Source organism: Mastomys coucha, unplaced genomic scaffold (assembly GCF_008632895.1).
Source record: "Mastomys coucha isolate ucsf_1 unplaced genomic scaffold, UCSF_Mcou_1 pScaffold6, whole genome shotgun sequence".
Classification (NCBI taxonomy): Eukaryota; Metazoa; Chordata; class Mammalia; order Rodentia; family Muridae; genus Mastomys; species Mastomys coucha.
Window position 1 is genome coordinate 4505578 of NW_022196912.1, and position 19252 is coordinate 4524829.

Sequence of the window (19252 nt, forward strand, 5' to 3'; positions counted from 1 at the left end):
TATATATATGGAACACCCCCCTCTCCCCCTCCCATTCTCTTTCTGCCACCTCCCCATATCTCTCTCCCAATAAAACCTCTTACATGTGGAACTGTTTGGGCCTAGTGTGGTGTGTCCAGGCATGAGCCACCATTCTAACACATCATTTGGTGCCAAAATCTGGGAACTTGGAGGTTCTATCAACAACTGCTGCATTGCTCCGCAGCAGGGGCCGACAGAGATCACAGCCACGTGGACCGGCCGCACCACCGACTTGCAACCATGGCTGCCATGAGTATGTGAGTTCGTGGCCCCCTCAGCTGATGGCTATGAGAATCACAAGCTTTCACCACAAGAGCTGCCACCGCCACCACCGCCTGAAGCCGTTCACCTTGCACGACAGGACATATGAACTTCTACCACATGAGCTGTGCCCCCCTGGTCTATCTTGTGGGGCTGGCTTCTTCCCTGGGCCCACACCTACACATTCAGTTTCATGTTTCTATTTACCAGTCCACTATAATTCCTGCATAGACACCATCATATTAATTGGTAGGATCGGTCGATGGGAGGGCCTCTAGTTTCCAGATGGGGGCTGGCCAACCTTTTCTGGGGACTAAGGGATTGCCATTTTACAGCCACACCTCCCAGCTGACATTCGAGTTAGAACATCGACCCCTTGGATGACTGACCATTCCCTTGAAAGCAGCTCTCGTTCCCTTACCCTTCCAGGCTCTTGCAGCCATTTTCAAATCCCTGGTACTGGAGTAGGGTTGCTTTCCGCAGTAAGCCCGAGGCTTACTGAGTAGTCAGTAGGGCCCCTCATGACGACTTGGGCCACTAGGATAACCCCCCAATGAGTGCTGTGATGTCTTCAAATGTACCTCCAGGAACCTCACTGGGATGTCTCCTGGAAAAATCTCAAATCTTTGAAGGTAACACCTGACTTAAAGGCATAAAAATTAATATATCTCTGCAATAAGTTCTGGATTCAATACCAACTAGATGGGAGTTCAAAGTGGCCACTTAATGGCAGCCTAGAGCTAACTATTTTAAGGGATCTTAATACATACTGCCAGGGAACTGGTAAATGGAGGGAGGTTCCCTATGTCCAAGCATTTATCTATCTTCATTCCAATCCCTCCCTGTGCTCTTCTTGTTCCCAAACCCAACTTCTCTTAGCCCTGAAATCTATATAACCTCTGCTAGATGACACTACAATACTAGATCCAGCTAATGAACCACCTCCTTTTCACCGCAGACCTGTCTCCACGCCGCTGGAAACCCGAACTGCTGCTTCAGTTTCTCCTTTTCACCAGGATACCCCCAGAGCCTGCTAGCTCTACCTCTCCAGACCCCTCCCCTTCTTCTGCAGGTTGCTCTAAATGCCACACATTGGCAGCTATCTTCACTCCTCCTGTCACCTGCTCTAAGGCCACAGCCAATACCCCAAGTCCTTTCTCCCCAGAGACACCTGACCCAGCAACGGTCCTTCCTCTAAGAGAAGTTACTGGGGTAGATGGTCTTGTCAGAGTACATGTTCCATTCTTGCTTAGTGAACTTTCTCAAATAGAAAGTAGGCTGGGGTCCTATACTTCTAACTCTTCCAAGTTTATTAAAGAGTTCCAGTATATCACTCAATCTTATAGCTTGACTTTCCATGATGTTCACATGATTCTTACTAATAATTTACTTCCTGAGGAATGCAGACGAGTCTGGGAAGAGGCAAATGTACATGCAAATGGAATTCACCAAACAGATGGCACATACCCAATTGGCTCTGAGACTGCTGGACCAGGATCCCTGGTGGAATTACAATTCTGCAGGTGGTATTTTAGTCAGAGACAGGTTCATTACATGCCTTCTGGCCGGTCTTAGAAAAGTGGCCTTAAAGCCCGTAAATTTTGAAAAACTCCAAGAGGCTGTCCAGGACAAGCAGGAGAATCCATTTCAATTTTAGAATGCCTTACAAAGGCTTTATTACAGCATACCAATCTGAACCCTGAAAACTGAAAACCCAGAAGGTAAGCAATTCTGATGGCCTACTTCTTTTCCTGGAGCTACCCTGACATAAGAGCTAAATGTAAAAATTTGGAGAGTGGACCCTTATCTCCACAGGCAGAAGTCTTAGTGATGGCCTTCAAAGTGTACCATGGGAGGGATGACAAAGTCCGCAAACAAAAATACCATATGCTGGCAAAGGCTGTCCGATCAGCCCCAACCACTACCCCAGACTCATTATGGTCTTCTAAGACTCAGAGACCATGTGGTCAAAAAGGTCATTGGGCAAAAGCCTGCCCTAACTTCCACTAGACAAGGGGGCCATGCCCTAGGTGCCCTCAAGAGGGGCATTGGGCTGTCAACTGCCCTCATGTTATGCAGAACAAGAAGACATCACTCCCAGATAACCTTCCAACTGATCTCCTAGGCTTGGCTATGGCTGACTGAAGAGGCCCGAGCTCCCCTGACCCGACCACTGCCATCACTAGCAGGGAGCTCCAGGTAGATATCGTGGTATGTGGTGGCCCATCTCCTTCCTCTTGGACACTGGAGCCGCTTACTCAGTCCTGACAGAGTTTTGGGGACCCACTTCTTCTCCTTTTCCTATTGTCGGGGTAGGAGGACAACCTTACTTCCCTCACCAGACCCCACTACTTAGTTGCATTTTTAGGGGTGTATCTCTCACCCATTCCTTTTTGGTAGTGCCAACATGTCCTGTCCCCTTATTGGGAAGGGATCTTCTGTAGAAATTGAGCCAAACAGGGATGCTTCATAAAATTACCAGAAAGCAAAGAGGTCCACTTATCCTTAAGACAAAGGGTTTTAAGAAAGTTTACAGAGCTAACCCCCATCTCCAAGGAATGCACCATTTCCTAGAGACATCCCTCAGAGAGAGGATCTCCCCCACCCCTCCTGGTCACAGGTGTCTTATCCTAACCAGGGGGAAAAGTCAATAGAAACTAAAGAACAATGAACAAGATAAAGTGTAACCAGCCCGTGTTGTAAAATTGTAACCAGCCCACCTTGTAAGCTCTGTATAAAAGCTGAGTGCTTGGTTTCCTGGGGGTCCCTCTGTTCCCGATTACAGAGTTGACCCTGGTATACCAGTTTCAAATAAAAAATCAACCTCGTGTTATTACAGCGGCCTCCTTCTCGATTCTTCGTGAGTGGGGTACTCACGCCAGTTATTACACTTCTAGCTAGCCTGGGACGCTCTATTTCCTTTGCTCCCCACATTCGCCTAAACCAAGCTCTCCAGCAGTTCCTCTGCTCCTTCTTCTAGCCAGCCAACCTACTAACACTACCATTTTATTTCCTTTACCAGCTTCTCAGGTAGATCCCCGAGTCTGAGACATCCAGAACCCCTCTGTTGCTAAACACCATTCTCCTGTTGTCATCCAATTACTGGGTTCTACCAGGTATATAACCCAAGCTCAATACTCTCTCTCTCTCTCTCTCTCTCTCTCTCTCTCTCTCTCTCTCTCTCTCTCTCTCTCTCTCTCTCTCCCCAGAGCCTCAGGGGACTTAAGGCTATTATTTCTGACCTCTTGAGAAAAAAACTCCTTCACCCCACCTCTCTCCCCCTCTTCTCTTTCCGCCACCACCCTGTCTCTCTCCCAATCAAACCTCTTACACATGGAACTGTTTTGGCCTAGTGTGTGTTGTGTCCTGATGTGAACCGCCATTCTAACACATCACAAGTTAAAAATACAAAAGACAAGTTGCTTAACGATAAAGGAGTCAATGCACAAGGAAGATAGAATAATTGTAAGTATTTGGCATCCAACCTTAGAACCCTATGCTCTGCCCCCAGCCTCGAGCTGGCTGAAACAGACCTTGTCTTTGCCACAATCAGCTAGCCCACCCAGGGTGGAGTCTTCCACCTTAGGTGAGGTCTATTGTTCTGCCAAGTCAGCAACTTCCCTAAAGGAGCCACTCCCTGCTGAGCTGCTGGGCCTGGTCTTCTGGAAAAAACAACAAGATGCTGATGGAGTGACAAGATCCTGGCTTAGTAGGGGAATGAGTTCCCTCCCTTTATAACCTCAGACTCCAAAGTAAACATTGGGCCTTGATCAGAAACTTGTCTTGGTCTCATTCTTCTCTTGCCATCCCTCCCATTCAGCCCCATCTTTCCTCTCAGGAACCCAGAAACCCATAGCCACTGGTGGCTACAGAACCCCAAGACCAAGGGAGCAAAGCCTGACAGGCATGAAGGAAGAACTAAACAGCTAAATATAACACTAGGGGACTCAGAATTCCAGATTTCATAACAGAGGTCATACCCAGGTAGACTGTTATTCTTTACAAAGAAGTCTTGAACCATCCCTTCCACCCAATGAGCCTGCCAGACACACACAGCATTCCAGCACAGACTAAAGTGGGCATACCTTCTCAAGCACACATGGAAGAATACATCATGTTAGACCACATGACAAGCCTTAAACTTAGGAAAACAAAAGTAGCATAAGAACTTTTGTCTAATACAGGTGGGGAGGGGACCCTAGAAATCAATAGCAAAAAGGAAAGTCTTGTTTTTGTTTTCCACCATTGGAAATTGACAAACAAGCAAACTAATACCAGGTGAAGACAGTTGTGAAATCATGGTTTCAAAAAGAGGGGGAAGGAAGGGTGAGCTACAAAATACTGTAAGACAAAAACACAGCCAGGTGTGGTGGAGCAAGCCTTTAATCACAGCACTCTGGGAGGCAGAGGCAGGCAGAAGTTCCAGGCCAACCTGGTCTGTAAATCAAGTCCAGGACAGCCAGGGCTACACAGAGAAATCCTGTCTCAAAAAAAAAACAAAAAACAAAACAAACAAACAAACAAACAAAACCAAAAACCAACAAAACAAAACAAAACAAAATCTCACAAATTACTAAAATTCGCAATGAAAGTCATGCTAAAAGGAAAGTCTACAGTCATAAATGACTACATTAAAAAATAATGGTAAGCTCAAAGAAATTACACAGCTCTGCGCTTCAAAAAGCTGATCACCAGACAAGCTAAAGGAAAGTTAGCACAGGTAAGACAACAGGCAGAACAGAGGGACTGAGATGCATGCAGAAAGAAGACGATAGGGCAATAGTGAGCCTTAGAGTCAATGCTGTTGAAAACTGATGAAAATGAAAAATGGGAGATTCGAAATTAGAAATAAAAGACACTGCAGTGGAAGTCGCCAAATTAAGCAGGATCATAAAAGACCGTGAGCAGACCAGTCAGTGGGATAGGTTAGGAGAAATGGTCGAATTCCTAGACATACACAACCTACCATAAAACTGAGCTATTAAAATGATAGGAAATCTGGACTGGAGATGTGGCTCAGTAGTTAAGAGCAGCAGCTGTTATTGCACAGGACTGGGTTCAGTTCCCATCAGCCATATGGTGGGTTACAACAATCAGTAACTCCAATCTCAGGGGGTCCAATGACCTCTTCTGGCCTCCACAGGTACATACACGCAGGTAAAACACCCAAACACATAAAATAAATAAATCTAAAAGAAAGAAAGAGAAAATTTGAATGGACCTATAAGTAGAGAGAAAGATGGGTTTCATCGTGAAAAATGTCCTAATGAGGAGTCCAGGACTGTTTGGGCACATTGTGTGGGTTGTCTCTGTCCTTCCTGACCTACCTAAAGCATGCTCTGACTAGCTTTAATAAAAATCTGATGCCAGTAGCTGGGCAGGAAGCAGAAGGTGGTTACTTCCTGGAAGAAGGAAAGAGACGATGCAGAAAAGAGAGAAAGCCGTGGGAGCTTCGCCAGACAGATGAGGAGGAAGAAACCGTTGCCAGGACTGAATGAGAGGTAACTAACAGGCCACATGGCAGAACTTAGAATAAACATATTAATTAAGATTTATGAGTTAGTTGGGAATGAGCTTAAGCTGTAAATTCAGAGTTATAATAATAATAATTGTCTCTGTGTCATCATTCAGGTGCTGGCAGAACAGAGACAATATGGTAGCCACACAGGACAAAATGGCTTCCCTGCCAAATTCTACAAACCACTCAAAGAAGTAATGTCACTCCTTTACAAAGTCTTTTAAAAACTAGAGTATAGGGATTGCTTCTAAACTTGATTTATGAGGCCAGCTTCATCCCAATCACAAAGCCAGACAAGGACCCTTAAAAACTGAATTAGTTATTTAAAAAAGAAAAACAGTACAGGTATCTGAGACTGAAGAAAATGCAGTGCTTACAAGGGAATATTTCTGGGTCCTAAAAATCACTTCCTATCCCAGTCACAGCACAGCTGGACCTTGATTATCATACAAAAGGTGAAATGAGCCAGTTGCAGACATCTACACCATAACCTCCCTTACACAAGGTATTTTGAATCAGCTTCAGAGAGCAGAAAGTGAAGCAGTGAGTGCCAGGTTCTGGAAAAGGGGCAAATAGGGAGCCACTGTTTAGAGGGTACAGTATTTCAGCTGTAAAGGATGAAAGCATTGGGGAGACCTGGGGCTCAAGCAGTCCACACAATTCTGTTGAAAAAGTGTAAATCCTTACAGGTAATTTAATGAACAGTGGAAAAAGAAAATTAGAAATAAAAAGCATTCCAATGGAAGTCACAAAAATAAAAAGGATTGTACAAGACTGTGAGTAGACCAACTAATAGGAAAGCTATCCTGCACTATTCACTTAAAGTTGTGTTACAAAGGACAGATTTTATGTGCCTTCCCACAGCCCTCCCCCCACCCCCACCCCCACACACACACACTGCCACACTGCTGGGGTGGGGTGGCGAGTTAGGAGGATTGTATGAAAAGCACAGACAGGAAGGTCGGGAGTATCTGACTCAAAGCTTTGTTTGTTTGCTTTTGTCTTTTATTTTTCAAGACAGGGTTTCTCTGTGTAGTCCTGTCGGTTCTGGAATTGACTCTGTAGACCAGGCGAGCTTCGAACTCAGATCCATCAGCCTCTGCCTCCTGAGTGCTGGGATTAAAGGTGTGTACCACACCACCTGGCAATTCAATGCTTTTGAATCAAATCACTAAGTCTTCATTGGAATGATTACTATTTAGCCACTTTGTTAATGAAGTGGAAAATGTAGGAGAAAGCTAATAGTCTAATAAGTTTATAACACACTTCCACCCTACCCATCCCCCAAAATATGTGAAGTTTATCATTCAGTGAGTCTTGACTCGTGGCTTATCAAACCACCTGTGCTGTGCATGCCTACATTCCTGTGTACAGACTGAAGAGGCAACATTCCTGTATGCAGCCTGAACTCACCCATCAGCAAGGGAACAAAATCAGGACTGACTGAGATACAGTTCATAGACCACTTTCAAAACAAACAAACAAAATAATCAGTGTGCACTTAAGTACTTTTTAGAATAACAAAGTTGTTTGTCCATTGCCACCAATTTCAAAACTTTCCTCCTGCCCCCAAAACAAACCCTAAATCGACTTCAGGCACTCTCCACCCTCCCCTTCTCCCAGTCCCTGGAATTCACTAACCTACCCTCTATCTTTGCGAATTTGTAGTCTCTGTGAGAATTTCTTTCTTTCTTTCTTTCTTTCTTTTTTTTTTCATGAATTTCTATTGAGCAAATGCTTTTTTTCTTTGGTATAACATAAATTATTGAAATGAGTCTAAAGACACCAAAGGTGGTAAGCTTTAAGGAGCACGTTCCCAAGAGTAGTGAGGTCACCAGAATCCTGGGCACTGCTTTTCCACTGGCTGGCTGAGTGCCCAGTCTCTTCAAATACCAAGGGTTGGTTACACTGGACTAACCTTTGGGGTTCTTTCCAGCATTAAAACAATTCTATGGCAATTGATATCCAATCAAATGTGTATTTTCAGAGCAAAAAACATTGTTCCCAACTCAGTTTCAGAACCTCAGTGCAGAGAGGCAACCCAGTGCTGGGAATCAAACTCAGGACTTCGGCTATAGTTGACAAGTATTCTACCACTGAGCTACACCCATTATTTTGAACCATCCTTCTAAACGGCCAGCAAACGAAGTTCCAGGAGCCCCACTGGACTGGAAAACTTGAGACCCTACTGGCACAGAGCTCCTGGGTGAGGCCTCTTTTCTCTCTCTATTCCCCTGCTTACTTGATTCACTCAAGCTGGGAAAAGAGCAGACACAAAGAAATAGAAGAGGGAGCCTGGGCCTGGGCTGAAAACAAAGGTCATTCTGCCCCTGCGCATTCCTGGGGGCTCTAAACCCACACAGAGGGGCGCGGGGATGGGGTGGGGGGCAGATTCCTGGGGGTTTTAAACCCACACAGAGGGGCGCGGGGACGAGGTGGGGAACAGATTCCTGGGGGCTCTAAACCCACACAGAGGGGCACGGGGAATGGGGTAGGGGCAGGGGGAGGGGAACTTCACTGTCGGGGTCTGCCCAGCAGAAGCTATGGCCAAAAACACGAGCCCCTGGGACCTAGCAGAGCCGCCAGGAGGCTCAGGGACCCAGACTCATCCTAACCCCACCCTCAGAAAGAATCCAGTCCAAACAGCCCTTCGGAGGACAAGACGTCCTGCAAATATTTACTCCAGCCGAGTTTATTATGTTAGAAGAAAGATGAGAGACTTCAGCGCAGTCTTGCTGGGATCCATGCCTAGCTTTTGCCCCTTCGGGTTTCCCTGGGTAGTTTGGGAAAATGGGTGTAGTTTATTTTTCGTGTTATGCCTCTTGTGAGACAAAGAAACTGATTTCCATACACACAAAGAAATTAACCCATTGCTTTGTAAATGGGCCTCCCTCTGCCCCCCATTTTTTTAGCACACCTTATAAAATACCTATGATCTTGAACGCAAAATCCATGCAAAGATCTTTCAATCCTGACTCCCCAGCCAGTGGTCAGTCTCTGCCTCCAAGGACTCTGGTTGGTCCTCTACAGATGGGACCACAGTGGGAGGCTGGTCTGTTTCCCTCTGTGCTCTGTCCCCATCACCCCTCCTGCCTCATACCTCTCTTGTCTCTGCCTCTCCTCCCTCGGTATAATCTCATCTTTCTCCCACATCCCCTTACAGCCAGCTAGCCCAACCCCATCCCTACCCCAGAACCTGGCTCAGAAGGCCCTAGGCCTCTGGAAGGGGAGGTAAGCACCAGGGAGCTTGGCAGCCATCTTCCTTCTGTGGCTCCTGCCCGTAGCTGCTTCAAAGGGCTAGAAGGCAGAGACTGCAGTCTCCCTTTACCTTTGTTGGCTGACACCCTGCCCCTCACGCCCCCAACCCCATCTCCCAGTGCCGCATCCCTCCCCACTCCCACCCCGTGTTGTCAGCCACATTGGATCAGGACAAGCTCCTGCCTCTCCTGACACTCCTTCCCCTTGCTCTTTACTGACAGCCATGCATGAGAAATATCTCATTTAAACTTCCCAACAGCATTTGGGCATCTTCCAAGGTCTGGAAACTAGTTAGTTCAGGGCCCGCTACTTTCCTCTGTCTGACTCAAGCTCCTTCCCTGCCAGTGAGGCCATGCCTTCCTGTGGCCTCAAGCCTTCAGAAGTCTGTGTGCTGTCCATCTGGAGTATGAGCAGTCGTCTAGAACACAGCTCCAGTCAGGCCCAGAAATATGGCAGGACACCAAGATTCTGTCTAGGGCACAGATAGAAAATTTATTGCTGCAGAGATTTCTAGAAACCCATTTTTGATATTTAAGACTCCTAAGGGAAATGGTTGCTTCTCTGTAAAACAAGTCTCTTCACAGTAGCCAGTCTCAAAGCAGCTTTGGGATGGCTGAACTTGAGAACACGTTAAAAGCAGCTGTGTTTGACTATTCACATCAGGAAAAACAGGGCTACAGAAAACACGACACAAGACTTCTCCCCTTCAACAAATATATGAGGTGCATTCAGGATCTGCTAAGAGTTTAACACCCTTCAAACCAGGGGATCTCCACAACAAATCTCCCTGCCATGTTTTAAAGGGTGTGTGAGCAACAGAATAGGTTGCAGCAAACCTAAAGAAAAGATACATCATTCCTTCTGTTAGTTAAGAACTCAAACTCTTGTATTACCACAGAGATAACCATGAACTGTTTTAAGTAAATAAAAAATAGCAATACCTAGGCTGAGGAGATGGTCAGTGGGTAAGAACTCACCATGCAAGCATAAGGTCCTGAGTTTGAATCCCCAGAACACACAGAAAGCCAGGCACAGCAGTGTGTGTGTGTGTGTGTGTGTGTGTGTGTGTGTGTGTGTGTTCCCAGCACGCCTATGGCCAGGTGGGATCATCCCTGGAAGCTCTATAATCAGCTAACATGCCCTGGAATACACCGAAGCAAATGAGAGACCCTACCTCAAACTGGTTATCCTCCAGCCTCCACATTTGAACCATGGCACTGACACCAGCACTCACATTGACTAACATGTGGGCATGCACACATGCACCATACATACAACCCACACACAAGATAAAAGCAACAATACCTTACTTTCTACAACTACATTATCACCTGCCTTGCAGGTTAGAAGCTCTGCTATGAAACATCATCTCAAAGAGTATCCCAGGATCAACTTTCAAGTCAGAGGAAAACACTGTCTATTCTTTCAGCCAGCTTTATCAAGCAGAGGTCATGTCTCATTTGTAAAGGCATTATCTACTTTACCTACAAAAACTTGGCAAAAATGCAGAACTCCACACATTGTTGATAAAATAACCTCAAGTGGATTTTTCTCCTTTTTCTAAAAGCTCTATGTAACCACCCCCTCACCACCCCCCCCGCCCCAGTTCAAAAAGTCATTGAATTTTAGTGTTAAGAAGTTCGGGTATTCTCTTTGACTAACAAACATTTACTGACAATGCTTGTCTAACAGCTGCACATACATCTCATTTAACACCCAGAGCTTCAGAAGAGTCAGAGAGATTAAGCTACTTGTCAAAAGTCACCCAGCTAGCAAGAGGCAGAACCTGGCTGAGACCAGGTCTGTTTGATGGCAAAGTCCAATACACCCAAGATCCCCTTAACCTCCTGGCAGGGTGTGCTATCACTACCACACCCTTCCTCAAGGAAACAGCTCCGAGCTGCAGAGATTCTTCCCTTTAGGGAAGCCAGGAACTGAAGGATGAGCCTGGAAAGAGTCTCTCACCTACCACATGTGCTCTTGGACCAACAGGTTTTAGAAAAGGCAAACTCTGGGACAGACACCCCTGCAACCCTCCTACCCTTTCCCCCATCCCAAAAGTGTGCAAGAACAACAACCCAGCCACAATCAGGCCAGGCTCCCCTTCTGAGACTAGCTTTATTAACTCAGCCCGACCTGCTTCCTGGCCCTTCTTTTTTTTAATTTTTTTTATTTTTATTTATTTATTTATTTATTTATTTATTTATTGGTTTTCCGAGACAGGGTTTCTCTGTGTAGCCCTGGCTGTTCTGGAACTCACTCTGTAGACCAAGCTAGCCTTGAACTCAGAAATCTGCCTACCTCTGCCTCCCAAGTGCTGGGATTAAAGGTGTGTGCCACCACCTCCTGGCTTCCTGGCCCTTCTGAGCCATCTTGGTACACCAATTGCCCAAATTCTGCTCAAATTCTGTCTTGCTCCTTACATAGTCCTTCCTGCCCTTCCATGGCCCTGGTTCCCTCTGTTGTTCTTGGCTCTCAGCCCTTGTAGCCTACCTTCCTTTTCCTTGTCTTTTCTTCAGAAACCATTCAAGAAAGGAACATACAAAGTTCTACCATCTCCTGAAGATTGTTGAAATCCAACTTGGGGCCTTTAGCTGGTAAAGCAACATTCCAGATCATTTGTGGCTTTGTCTCCCACATCATTGCCGGTCTACGGAGAGGAACAGACAGGCTTTACATGGTCCCAAATATCATGCTCCTCTATATGTGCCAGATGTTGGAGGAGGACTGATGCTGAAGCTATCCCTGGAAGCTATCAGCTGGACCCCGCTGTCATGGTCAGGCGGACTCCTGCTCCAGCCTCTGGGCTTTTACGAAGGCTGAACTTCTCTGGCTCTGGCTTTTTGCTCTGCAACAATGCTGAATAATCTAAAGAATGTCTTAAGGTCAGTATCTGTGTGGTTTCATTGGCTGTTCTCCCAAATAAGGAATTCTCAGATTCCTGCATGCCAGACTCCTCCAAAGCAACTTTGTAACCAAATGGCCCCTGGCTGCCTCTGCAAAGCCTCTGGTGTATGCTCTGGAAGGGCTGGGACCCCCACTAGCTGCTGTTACAAGGTTGGTACTAGGGAAGCCAAGTCCACAGTGAGGACATCATGAAGAATCCCCCCCCCAAAACATTTACTGTGATGGTGTGGCGATCAGTCCCACAGAAGTTTTCCCTTGAAGAGTTTGAAACAAAAACAAAAGGAGCATGCTGTACATGCCTTGCCCTCATCTAGATCACTCAGAGGCCAAGGCAGTGCGAGCATCATGAGCACATATGTTGTGCACCCCATACTATTTAACCACAAACATGTGTAGTATTTTATTCATGTGACAGGAAATGCCATTTGCACAATAGTAAACCACAGCATAGTCTCCCAGTACCTTCAAAAATGATCAGCTTTGGTCTTAGCTCTATTCCCCAGCCCTTGTGGCAATTAACCTTCCCTTTTCCTGACTATTTTCTAAAGCTTTCTCTTTATCTGTCCACTTCCTCGGTTTTGAGAGTAGTGACAGATGCTTTTTCTCTGACCAGACTCTTACCAAGTCCAAAGCCTGCCTCTAAAAGAGTCCCATCAACTGCTTATGAGACCTGAGCAAATGTGAACAGTGTTTAAGTTTGTATCCTCATTTTAGAATGACATAGCCTGCACCCCTCGCCCCATAGTGTCTGCCTGAGAAAACTCAGGTACCTAAAGACTGTATGTATCCACCAGCTGTGGAGACAGGGCTCTGGGCTCCAAGGGCAAGCAGGAGCTGACTCTGATGAAGCCAGTATATATATACACGATTCGAGGCTCCTATGGACCACCCTCTCCTACATTGTCAAGTCTGGCCTTGGCTGCACAAGTCCACCCTGAGCTGAGGGCAGTTGAGCTGGTACTGTCTTTCCCTAGCTTCTGGTAATAATCCCTTCTTCCCCTCACATGTGAGCAGATAGCAAACCAAACTGCCCCCAGAAGGGTCTTCATAGAAACAAAACTTTGGAGTTGGATAGGGCAATATGATTTTAAATTGTATTGTTTGGGGTCGGGGGAGGGGAGCTGTCTGTTTGCTGTTGTACTGTTATCTTGATTCGTTGTGGTGCTAGGGGTAGAACTCATAACCCTACCTATGCTAAGCATGAGCTCCACCACTGGGTTGTACCCTCAGCCTTAAATTTTTATGTCTCACATCCTGACATTTAATATAACAGGTACTCAGCACTATCATACACACTGCAGAAGCTTGCAAAGCGGAAATCCAGAGCCCCAGTTTCTCATCTGGCCAATGGTAACATGAAGTTTTCCTCCCAAACCCAGCATGGTGGCTCACCTCCGTAATCTCAGCCCCTAGGAGGACTAAGATTAATCTAAGCCTGAGGTCACCCTGCACTACACACAGTGAGCTCCCTAGGTTAACCTGTACAGACTGAGACCATCTTTTAAAAATGAAGTAAATGAGCAAACAAATAAATATTTACTCCCTGTCAACTGCCTCATAGTAAATACTCTTCTAGGTTTTCCTTCCTTCCTCCCTCCCTGCTTCGCCTCTGCCCTTGCCTTCAGAACACACTCTTCTAGTGAGGAGGAAGGTAATGAGCTCTGGAAGCTGGAGTAGTATTAGCCAGATTGGTAGGAAGCCCTATCTGTAATAGTCTCTGCTCAACCTAACTCAGGACCGTGCCCTAACCCTGATTATGCTCAACCTAACTCAGGACCATGCCCTACCCCTGGTTATGCTCAACCTAACTCAGGACCATGCCCTAACCCTGATTATGCTCAACCTAACTCAGGACCATGCCCTACCCCTGGTTATGAAGGTGTAGGTTCTGTGTTGGTTCCTGGTGCTTGAATCCCACTCAGGGCCATTTCTTTGTTGTTGGCTAAATGTTTGCATACCCACAAAATTCATACATTGAAACTCTAATTTCAGTGTGATAGTATTTGAAGATAGGGCCTCTGGAAGGTAAATAGGTAATGAAGGAGAGCACTTAGGAATGGATTGTGTAAAAGAAGAGAACAGAGAGGAGGAGGGGAAGGGGAGAGTGGAAAACCAGCTTGCTGTCTGTGATGGAGGAACAGTCTTCATTATCAACTTAACTGGACTTACAATCACCATGGAAAACACATCTTGGTGTGCTATTAAGAGTATTTCTAGGAATTTTTCAGTGAAGAAGAAAGACCTGCCATAAATGTGGGTGCTTGGTGGACACCATGCAAGAAGAGCTGCAGTGGGCAAGTGAGCTCCCTAGAGGCTTATTGTCTTACTTGGCTGTGATGGGTGCACTCTGGTAAGGCATGGTCCCAGAGCCTTAGTCCCAAGATTGCTCCTTGCTACTGGTGTGCTTTCTCATGTTTGTCATTACCACATTCCTCATTTATGTAGCTTAGTGTGAGTGGACACCGGGAGACCTTCACTGCCTATAGCCTGGTGTGATTACCTCCTGGGTGATAGCCCACATTAGTCACATTTCCTGCAGATCAAGATGAAGATAAACTTTCATAAATTAATGCTGTTTAGATAAATTAATGACTTTATAAAATCCCTGATTTTATTCAAATAATTTTAGAAAGAAAGTTTAAGGAGATGGATTTAGTTGTTTTGTCAGAGAGATGTAATAAAGTTAGAATCAAGAACAGAATGTGCCCCCACCTCATAATAAGTAAGTAAAGGCTACATGAATAGGAATACAATGAGCTTTTATAAATTGCACTAAGATGAGAAATAGACCTGGGACAGATTTGTGATCAAGGAACACCATTCTAGGTCAGGTCCAAGGAGGAAGCCACAGGTGTGCACTGTAATAAAGCAAGGCCATGTGAAACTGTTGCTTTGAACTTATAACGTGCTTATAGAATGAAACACTGCTTCATTTCCTTTTTGTGTAACATTTTATCTGTGGGGTAATTTCTTCTTACATATAAGACTTTTGTCAAAAAAAAAATTATAAAAAGCTGAAAGCAAAAATAAAGGCTTGGTGTAGCCCTTTCTGATTCACCCAGTGTGCCTGTGTCTGTGTGTATGTGTGTCTGACTTTCTTTCTTTCTTTCTTTCCTTTTCTTTTCTCTCTGGCTCACAAAGAGTTAATGAACTCCAAGCCTCTCGCCTGGCCAGTGAGAGGCCCATGAGTCAAAGAGAAAAGAGCCCAAGCTCTATCTCCAGGAGTTAATAGCCAGAAGCTATCAGCTTTTAGGCCTAGAAGAGCAAGAGAGAATTAAGTTGGCAAAAGGTCATCAGCTTTGGGCTTTAGTCACCCATGCCACATGTCACTGCTTTCTTTGGATGCCTAGTGGGCCTCTGCAGATGCTACCATCAATGGGCTGGGGTACCATACAAAACAAAAAGAAAAACATGAGCTGACCAGCAGCCATCACCTCTCTCCTTCCTGACAGTGGTTACAATGTGACCGGCCGCCTCATGTTCTGGCCACCATGATGGACTTCACCCTCAAACTGAAAGATAAAGCAAGCCCTGCCTTGAATTATTTTCATCGGGTATTTTGTCACAGCAGTAAGACAGGAACTAATACAGTCTGTCTCCCATGAGACTACAATGAGAGTTGACAATCTGCAGCCCTCACCAGAACCCAACCGTGTTGGCATCTTGAGCCTAGGATTCCAGCCTCCAGATCTGAATTGAAGAAATTCTGAAGATACCATCTCCCAAAGCAGTGAAGTTTAGAAGTGGGGCGGGGGGAGGGCAGATATCCGATGTGCTTACAAAACCCTGGTATAAATAAAGGATTGATAAACCTCTTCATGGCAACCCTTTCCAACATTTGTGTTCTAATAAATTAATGAAGCCTACTCAAGTTCCCAGGGCCTTGCACAAAAAAGAGAGAAATACACAGCTTTCCTTCAGAATCAACATGGCGGACATAAGTCAGAGTACTCTAGAATATGGACCTACGGTGAACACAGCTAGTTTTAACTCTGATCACCCCAGCCTTCTCCATCTAACTTCTCTATTACAACCTTGAGGTTTGGCTCTGGACCCACTGTGGTGTCTTCGAACTAGTAGGCTCTTGGCATAGCTCTAAGGACAAGCAGTAGCCACATGTCCCTTCCTTGTTACAACAGTGGCCCGCATAACAAGATATTCTCACCTTTCCTTTCCCAGGCAAGGGACAAAAGCTTCCACATGAAATACTTTTGCCTTTGGCTGGAGCAAGCATGCAAGGGCATTGAGGGCAGCATCTAGCAGCTTCTATCACCGTTCATCTGGCTACCACACTAAAGCTTCCTGCCCTCAGGCCCTGGCCTTTCCTGGCCAAGGAGTAGAAGCCATGAGGGATGAAAGAGGCTTAGACGGTTCCATGAGGGGAGGCTCTAGAAGGGTACACAGTACTCGGTATGTACTCTGCCTGCGGCCCTGGGATCACAGCTGCCTTCTCCAAACTACACCACGTCCCAGAGCTAATCATCTCTCCTTACCACCCACTGGTCAGGTCTGAGGTCTGTCCCAACAGAAATGTCTACCAAGAGGCTAGATACCAAAGACTATCTTAAGAAAGCGGAAAAGCAAAGGCTGGGCATGCAATGGAGGTGTTTGCCGGTCTAGGAAAAGGTTCAGTCCTGCAGTAGAGAAGGGGAAAGTCACAGAGCACCCACAGGTGAAGCTGAGCCACTTTACAGGGACAAGAAAGGAAAGGCAGAAAGAAAGGCACACCCTGGAAGGCCTAGGTCAAAGCTGGGCTAAGACCGGGGACAACACAGATATGGGGGCTCATGATTGGGTCGTTAGGTCTGGGAAGATTAAGGTGGGATGAGTAAGGCCAAGCTGCCCTTCTAGAGCAAAAGCCCCTATGTCCTGCATGGGAGCTGCATCCATGGACATGTCTCTACCTACAGCTTCCAGAGTCCATTTTGTTCCCTGGATTCCCAAGTTCCTGACAACCCTGATAATGGCCTTCTCCATGATCTACCTACCTTCGGCTCACAGGAGATGCATTTAAAAAGGATCCCGGGGCTGCCCACTCTTTGGAAAGTTCCACCTACCCTTGCCATGAGAAGAAGCATTCTTCATTAGGGAAAGTGCCTACCACAAGGCCTGCTTAAGTGCCTAACACACACAAGGCCTGCTTTCAGGCAGCTGTCTGACATTTGGCTTTCTGGCATTGGGCTCTTCAGTGGGAAAGAGAAACACAGTCAGAGAGAAATAAGAAAGGGTACCATCCCCCAGGGGCCATGTGGTTACCAGACAACCTCGGCTCCTGGGCTTTGGTTATGAATTCTTCTGGGAAACCTCAAAAGGCTGCTCAATAAAGCTAGCGGCAGGGGGTCTGGTTACGATCAGACATCTCAGACATGCAAACCTTCCCTGCAGCTTGTCACCCTCCTGAAAATGAGCAAAATCTTATTAGTCTAAAAATCTACAACTAGAGACTTAAATAGTTTTTACTTTATTCATGGGGGGGGGGGTGGTGTTTGTACATGTGTACACCTCCATGTACTACAGCAAGAGTGCGTAGGACCTAGGGACAGCCAAGAGGAAAGCTTTAGGATTTTGTGATCAGGTCTAGGTGGTCAGGTCTAGGAGAAACAAGGCCAAGTTGCCTCTGGAAGGGAAGGGAACGCGCAGCCTTTTGACCCTGCATGAGTTCTGGGCCCGGGGCAGGTCTCCATGGCTACAAGGCAGTACTGTTTCCTGGGTAGATACCTGAAAGCCTGAGGGTCTTAGGGACCAAACTCAGGTCATCAAACTTGGCAGCAGCTCTTCTTCTTCTTCTTCTTCTTCTTCTTCTTCTTCTTCTTCTTCTTCTTCTTCTTCTTCTTCTTCTTCTTCTTCTTCTTTCTTCCCTCTCTTCTCTTCTTATCTTTACTTTCTCCTCCTCCCTTCCCCCTCTCTCCACATGACCATGGCCGGCCATGTGGAGATGGCCGGCCTCTACTTTCCTATGTCTTCTCTCTCCTATCTATAATAAAACATCTTACAACCATGAAAAACAAAATCGGCAGTAAGTGCTTTTTACCCACTGAGCCACCTTCCCAGCCTCAAACTTACAATATTAGTGGAGGGGACTAACCAAAATCAATTCCTTTGCTATAAATATTGATTAATATAAATAGTAAAAAAAAAAAAATTATCTTAATTAACTTGTAGTTATTTTAGTGTTTAGTTATTTTGGCCCAGAGAGGACATTTAACACTCTAAAATGGAGTTCTTCCCCTGACACACAGCAAGCTTTACTCGCTTGTAAGCAGCCTGTAAGGTTTAAGGAACTGCAGCTGTCAGCGACATTCATCTAGGAGAGTGACCCCTGGAGGTGGTCTCCGGAGCATGTAAGCACTATACAAAGACACACTCTCATACCACATACACCCCAGCTTCTCACTGAGTAAAGGTGGTAGCACTACCCCTAAGTGCTGCTTCTGACTTATACACCCTAAAGACCACATACATGCCCAGTAACGCCTGGAAGCTGACAGGCAAAATCGGAGAGTTCAGTGTTGGGGTGTGGCTGCAAGTTACCACAACTCCCTGAGAAATGAGTCGGTGTTACTGTTGGGTTTGAATGCTTGTCTCCCGCCACACATATACCTCTACGATGAAACTTAATCTCTCCCATGACAGTACTAGGAGGTGAGGCCTGTGAAGGGGTGAGCATGTCCTGAGGGCTCCTCTTTATGAGTGGGACTGGTACCCTTACAAAAAGGCCCTAGAGAGCTTCTTAAATTCTATCATGTGAAAGCACAGAACAGAGCAAGCTCTAACTGGACATCAAACTTATTGTCACCTTGATCTTGGGCTTTGCAGTCCCCGGGGCTGCAAGCAATAACTTTCTACTGAGTGTGTGCTCTCCTTCATTACGGATTTTATATATATATATATATATATATATATATATATATATATATATATATATATATATCACACTGAACAGTTGGGACAGTTAGCTAGGATAGTTAACATCTGTGAAAAGGCTCTGAGGAAGACAACAAAGATGGCCACCTCTATAGGGTCCTGCTCCTAAGGGGCTCCAGACCTGGTAGAAAAGCCAAGAGAAACAACAAATGGAGGACAAAATATGCTCGTCCTCTGCTAACGGCCATGGAAGGCTGAGAATGAACAGCAATCCTGTCTCCTTGACTCAGGTGGAGGCTTCAAGGGGCAAGGTGTCTGACTGGGTAGAGAGGTGATAGTTTCTACTCTGCTCTTGTTTCTGTTGACTTGGGTCATGAGCAAGTCAATACCAGTGTAAAGACGTTCCCCACGTGGCCTTAGTCT

The 19252-nt window shown here is 45.9% G+C and overlaps 1 protein-coding gene across 4 annotated transcripts in view; it reads right to left on the reverse strand.

The window, feature by feature from the left end:
• Ston1 (stonin 1) overlaps positions 1 to 19252 on the reverse strand; it is a 60434-nt gene that overhangs the window by 15159 nt on the left and 26023 nt on the right. The window contains exon 1 of one of the 4 annotated variants that reach the window (XM_031357665.1): positions 11552 to 11906. The exons of the other annotated variants lie outside the window; for them this stretch is intronic. The gene's annotated coding sequence lies outside the window, so the exon portion shown is untranslated. Of the gene's footprint in view, positions 1 to 11551; positions 11907 to 19252 lie in introns of those variants that run through there. 4 annotated transcript variants of the gene reach the window in all.